Here is a 6,871-nt window from a genome sequence, read left to right as displayed (position 1 = left end):
ATATATGCCATTACCTTTTTTCTAACTCAGGAAAAATAACAATGTTTGATTAAGTTAATGTATTTTATTTACTTTGTGTGCTGAATACTCACTTTAAGCCTACAATTAAATTAATTTTGAAATACTTACATAAAATCAATATGCAAAAGTAAGGGGGCACCTCACGGCAACATGTACCTTTACCACCATCACCCCGTCCTGCGCTATGATTGGCTGTAGTTGTTGCTGATTCATCTAGATATTTAGCCTGCTAGAAATCTAGCCAAATTCGAGTTCCCTCGAATTGCATCATTTCAGAGTTCATATAGCGACTATAGTCTGAGCCAGACTTAAGAGCAATGCTATGGCAGATAATGTGATTGAGTTCAAGTAGATGATAGCAGACCTAGAAGTCGCTCTGTAGGCAAATATTAGTGCCTTGAATCTGCTATAGCCACTGGAGGTCGGTGAGCAGAGGGGTGACGTGTGCCTGGTGGGAAAGAGACCTGGGAGCATTTCTCACTACTGACCAATGAGAAAACAGTGTCGCATGTGTAAATTGAAGTTTTCTGGTTCGGCCATAGTAAAACAGTAGAACATTCAGGGCTAGGTAATAAAGTTATAAATATCTCATTATGCCCTGTAGCATTTCTTTTGGGTTTCAATGTAAATAGAATAAAATCACATGGGCAACAAATAATTGAGATTAAGAGGAATTTAAAGGAACATATTAATTTAAAACTGAGAAAATAAATTTGACTCAAAATGATGGGGCCAAACAGGACAATTTATGGTGGGACTGAGCCGGCAGTTTAGCCACCATGACCCCTTATGGTCCTCCTTCCCATGGGGGATGACTCTGTATAGTTATGTCTAGGTCTCTTGTATGTTTGTATGTCTCAAATATTGTTGTAATGCCTTACAACAAGATGATACTGTAGCTCGTGTCAAAATTTAAATTGTTTTTAGAGAATAGTGAGCTCAAAAGTGTTACAGTAAAGGACAAATTCAGAGATGCGTATTAACGTGTCATGAGCATCAAGCCATGGATTGGATGTTATAAATTTGAGCCTGTGATTTTAAGAACATTCGCTAGTGGAAAGAAGAAGAGTAATCCAACCTGCCCACTGGGGCCTCAAACAGTGAGTGTTGTTAAACAGAGTGAGGTCTGACATTGAGCTTGGAGGCATTGAGCTATGCCTAACTACTCTTCAACCATTGTGTAGATCAGCTGAGAGAAGGAATATTATATATATACTGTATATGGACATCAACATTCACTGTTTTATGCGATAATGATGGGATGGGTTACGGTTACATAATTTGAGCCTATAAAAGCATTTCCTAACAATTCCTTATACTGCAGTCATCATTACCAATTCATCTATTTTAACATAGAATCATTTGTCTCTGGCTATTTTGGGTTTATGGCCCTCCCATAAACTGCCCTCTATAATATTAGGATTAATTTAGAGCCATTGCTTTACTTTTCACTATATCTCCACCAACTCCTGCGGAAAATATCTGGCTCTTTGGCTGCTAAATGCTTCACAGTGTTCAGCTTTGCTGTTTTGTGCCAGGCAGGTGGCACTCAATGAGTTCATCAGAGCTTAATCACTGCTTGCTGTGTTGGGTTATAAATATATGGGGGCTGGTGTCTACAAGTGACACCTTTCACATATGTCTAGTCATTTGATCCATCCATCATGAAAATCTTGAATATAGCAGCTTTACTTCCCAGATTGTTACTGAGATCTATCCAACAGTTCCTCCACATCGCAGATGACTGAGAGATCAATCATCTCCCTACACCAACAGACAGAAAGATGTGTTCAACAAAGTTGGGTGCACTACAGAGCTACTTGGCAACCTGCAGAGGACAAAGGTGGAAGAGGGATTTCATGGACTAAAAGCTGAAAAAGGTAGAGAGCCAGGGAGATTTGTTGGGCTGTGGAAGTTCAGTAGTGCAGGGAAAACCAAAGGGGCTAGGGTTCATTCTCCAACGTCAAACAAGCAATGTTAGAATCATCTGACTGTGTCTTATTGCCGCCCCTGACTGCATGTCCCCAGGGGACAACTATAATAAAGCATCAACTGAAAAAAGCAGCCACCTTTCAGGAAAGCCTGCAGGGCCTGAGATATTTCTGTCTTTTCAAGTAGTCAACAAACACGGTGCTGTCAAACTTCGAAATTATATGTTTCCCGCACAGGTGAGACACAAATTGGCTGAGAAAATGCCGTGAGTTCCAGAAGTGAGACTGACTATAGGGTCCCAAAGAGGGAGGGCCCTCGAAAAGCCTAAACTGGAAAAAATATTTATAACATTATTATTAGTATTATTTTCATTTTTTTTTTAAGTGGAGGCTCTTAAAAATGGTTTAGTCTGTCTGACTGGTCCATGTACTACTCTTAGGCTGCTGAGGTCCAGTTCAGATTATATGATTTTAGCCCTGATCGTCCTCTTGCAAACACTTTTTTTGGTGATTGCCATGAAGACCACCTGACAAATTAGCACCCTCTCTCTATTTGTGATGGGTTCAAAAACGCGATTCAAGACACTTGCTGATGCACCGCAGATGCCTGACATATATCTAGCCAGTTAAATCTCTAAAGCTGTTGCTGTGTAAAAATTGTTGTGACCCTGTAGTGACTGGCAGTGAGTGTGGAAGCAAGCTGCAGCTAACAGGTTCGGGGTAACCTGGACAACATGCATTTCCCACCCAAAAGGTGATCCTAAAGAGATTATAATCAGATTTAGAAGATACCTCACTTTCCTTATTTAACCTAACGCTGATTAATTTAGAAATAAATGATAATGGATATTTATCTTATCTTCCTCCCACAGTCCACAGACATGCAGATAATCTAAATTACCAGCATAAATTACCTAACCCTATACAGGAATCTTCAAGAGATGGAAATGTTTCATGTGTCAAAAGTTGGCCAAGTGAACAAAGAACTGAGGAGGAGAATAATTACAATTTTCAGATCATAATGAACACCTGAGAGACACCACCCGCCCAACACACGTGTGTAAAAGGCAAGAAATGGATTTTTATGTGAAGAATTCACTTAGGGCCACAATACGTGGTCTTTGTACACAGTTAGATTGATTGAGATGAACTGCAGTGTAAGTAATGGAGGATGAACTGCACAGTCTTCACTCTGTGCAAAAACAGTTCAACCAAAGCTAATCTGAGGAGCTTTCATCATACACATGGGCGTGTGAGTACTGTTTGTACAAACATGCATGAGACACAGCATAACACAAACTGAGAAAAGTAAAAGTAAATTAAATAACTGAAGTCCCATCAGACATAGAAAACAATCAAGACCTTCTGCAGACATTTTACAGAAAGGCCTGTGTAGCATGTAAAGTTCTGATATAATGGACAATAAGATTAAAAGTGAACTTCATATTCTCCTGGAATTGAGTGGAAGCGTCAAGTTTCTACTCTACAACCAGAGCCAAGGTACCACATCTCAGTTCAACACCTCCAGTATTGTACCAGAGGCCCAGCGAGTGTCTTCAATGCAAGACTTAGAAACATGTTTAATAATTATGTACAGAGAGACGACTCCTTTGCCAGACCAGTTGCTTTGACAATAGCGGAACACTTATCATAATTAACATAGCTCAGCATTCAGTCTGCCGTCTTTGATGGGCTGACAGAGAAAATCACGTATATTATCTAGAATAGATTTAGGAACATAGCGTGACAGTGGAGGCAGACCTGAATGGATTTGATGTCATAACAATGAACGTCTTTTGGTACTCTTTGTTCCAGAAATAGAATAGCAATCGGCTGAGTGTTTACAAGTCCGCCAGCCTCAAAGAAATAGATAAATAAAAGTATAAAGGAAGTTGTTTTATTATTTGAACCAAATCGTACACACTCAAAGATGTCACCACAAATATGTCCGATTTTTTTTACATCCATCAAAGATTTCCTGACACAATTGTCAAACACGTTGCGTAACTGTTGCACACATCTCACAATGTAAACGAAATGGAAAGACATATATTTAAATGTAATGTGTCCTTTTCGCTTCTCTCTCATGCTCATCCCACCACCAATCAGGTCACAGTAACTGTTCAAAGTTTCAAGTTTGTCATTCCACCCAAATCAGCAAGTGCAAGTGCAACACCTGAAATTTGATTGTAGTATAACATAGCTTAGAATAGAAATCATTGAAATAGATACAAATATTTACATTATTAATTCATATTTTAATTAAACTCAATTACTTGAGTAAATGTATCGACTTGACTTTCATCAGTGGAGGGGATCTTGTGTAAGCTTGCATGTTGTGTAGGAGGAAGAAGGCTGTGCTATAGACTGTCCAGGAGTGTTACATGTGAGTCAAAGGGCACACACTGGTCAAGAAGTTTACAGTGGTGGAGGCCAAGGTAATACCATCCATCAACATCAAGTAACCATCTTATCAGATAATGTCTTTGTGGTGTGTTGAGCCAAGTATAATACAGTTATGTTAAATATAAAACAGTTTTGTCTGAATTTACAAGGAAGAAATTACAGCTCATCCAGACCTTTATGTCTATAAGATAGAATTCCTGAAGTTGGACGACCTGATTAGTTTAATCTGGCTTCACAGATGGTTCATTCAATCCCAATAACATGTTTCAGTCTCTGAACATTTAATCTTTGAATGCTGTTAAATGCAGCACTAACTTTTAGGAGGATGACTTTAAAAACAAGACCAGAAATAAAGGGGAGTAAGGCTACTTTCAATTGAATTCTAAGTTTTGGTTGAGGGTTGATTATTAAGCTGGAGTGGACTATTAAACTGGACTGTGACTCCTCCTCCAGGGAGGAGGAGTCACAGTCATGCTCCAAATCGCAACATACATAATTTCAAGGCACTTAACATAGTAAGGACCTTCCAATATAGAAAAAGTAATAACAGGAAAAAACCTACTAAACTGAGCTAAATGTGGGCGGCCTTCTGCTTCAAAGGGTTGGGGAGAGGGGAGCGACGATAGGGTGACCGGGAACACTGTTGTCAGTTGTGCACAGACGGGTTGTTACAATGAAAATAATAACCGCGATACTTATAGCTGTAATTATGTTAGTTGTTATGTTACTATGTTGTTAGTAGAACTAATTTGAGCGTTTTTTTTTTTTTAGATTAAGTTATTCTTCTTGCTGCCAACAATAAATCAATCAATCAACGTAATGAAAAGTTATTAAATCAATCAATCAACGTAATGAAAAGTTATTAAATCAATAGGAACTACTTTTTAATACTCCACATTTAATGGTCCTGTTTATCTCTTCTGGTAATAGTATTATTTATTAATGAACAACATAGGTGCTTTAAACATGACTCCTTAGAGTCAGCACGACACCTGTCAATCAGTGCTAAACTGTGCGTCGCGTTCCAGTGACTACATGCTTCAAAATCCAAGAACTCAGCCGCCACCATAACTGGGTGTTACGAATACTATAGTTACCTAAATATACACTGTGGTTGACATTTTGAAAAAACCCAAAATAGAAAGACCAACCACTGCCGATTCCAGCAAAAAAGTAGCCTACTGTCATTCATATGGTCATTAACAACAATACTACAAAACTCGAGTGTAAGCGTCACAACCAATTCAAGAAAGACACCAAATCAGCATAGAGACTTTCTAAACTGTATTTAAAAAAGTAAAGCACAGCACCATGATTTGAGCAGGTTTTACATGTAAAACCTCTTTTATTTATTTTATATTTAAACTAAGGCTGTTAACGTTAACGCGTTAACGCATGCGGTTAATCTGGGAACCTTAACGCGTTATTTATTTTTTAACGCAAATTAATCATATCACCAAGTCTGACCACAATTTCCTGCCGCAGTCCTCCAGCGCGGATGTTTACCTGCCTGTGGGTGAAGAAGTAGTGAAGTGATGAGTGAGGAGACGGACCCCGGTGTGCTTAACGGCTAATTTAAATTTAAAAAGCTTCGGAATGGGAGTTTAGATAAAACCAAAGTTGTGTGTACATACTGCAGCGATGAACTGTCTTTCCACCGTAGTACGAGTCTGAAGTACCATCTTCGTGCAAAGCACATCTTTGCTAACACAGACGCTAACACCGAGACGAGATCAAGCCGTGCTCGTCAAGCTACACTGGCGGAGTGCAGCAGAGCCGGCTCTGTCAACAAAACGACAACAACTAAGCTAACTAATGCTATCGCTAAATGGGTCGCACTAGACTGCAGACCCATCAACATAGTTGAAGACAAGGGGCTTCGAGACATTATCCAGATCGCCTCAGGGGACTCATCCTACAAAACGCCTTCGAGGGGAACTATTGTCACAAGAATCCATGAAGTCTATGGAAGTGAAAAGGCAACGAAAGTGGAGCAGCTGGCACGAGCTTCATTTATTGCACTGACAGGAGACCACTGGACATCAGTAAGCAACCATAACTACCTCGGCATAACAGCTCATCTAATAGATGATAATTGGCAGCTGCACTCGTTTGCGTTAGGTGTAGTGAAAACAGAGGCGAGGCATTTCGCCGAAGCATGCGCTCGCCAGTTTCTTGACGTGGGGGATAACGGACAGGGTCATCACTATTGGAACAGATAGTGCTCGTAATATGGTAGCGGCAGCAAGGAGTCTACCATTCGAGCATATGCCTTGTGCTACACACATTATACAGCGGACGATCACAGTGTCTCTCCGTGACAGCGGGTTTGATGGTGCATTAGCCAAAAGCAAAGGAAGACTTCATGACTGGAGCCATTTGACACAAGTTCACAAGTATCAAGTAATGTTATTCATTGTAGAGTTTGAAAAGGGACTGTTTACTTTGTCTCTTCAAAGATACCATGGCATTCATTTTCTTTTTAAACCTTAAGCCTACTCAATGTAAAATTC

The sequence above is a fragment of the Hippoglossus stenolepis genome, chromosome 4 (assembly GCF_022539355.2).
Source record: "Hippoglossus stenolepis isolate QCI-W04-F060 chromosome 4, HSTE1.2, whole genome shotgun sequence".
NCBI classification, from domain to species: domain Eukaryota; kingdom Metazoa; phylum Chordata; class Actinopteri; order Pleuronectiformes; family Pleuronectidae; genus Hippoglossus; species Hippoglossus stenolepis.
This window is presented reverse-complemented; position numbering follows the sequence as displayed.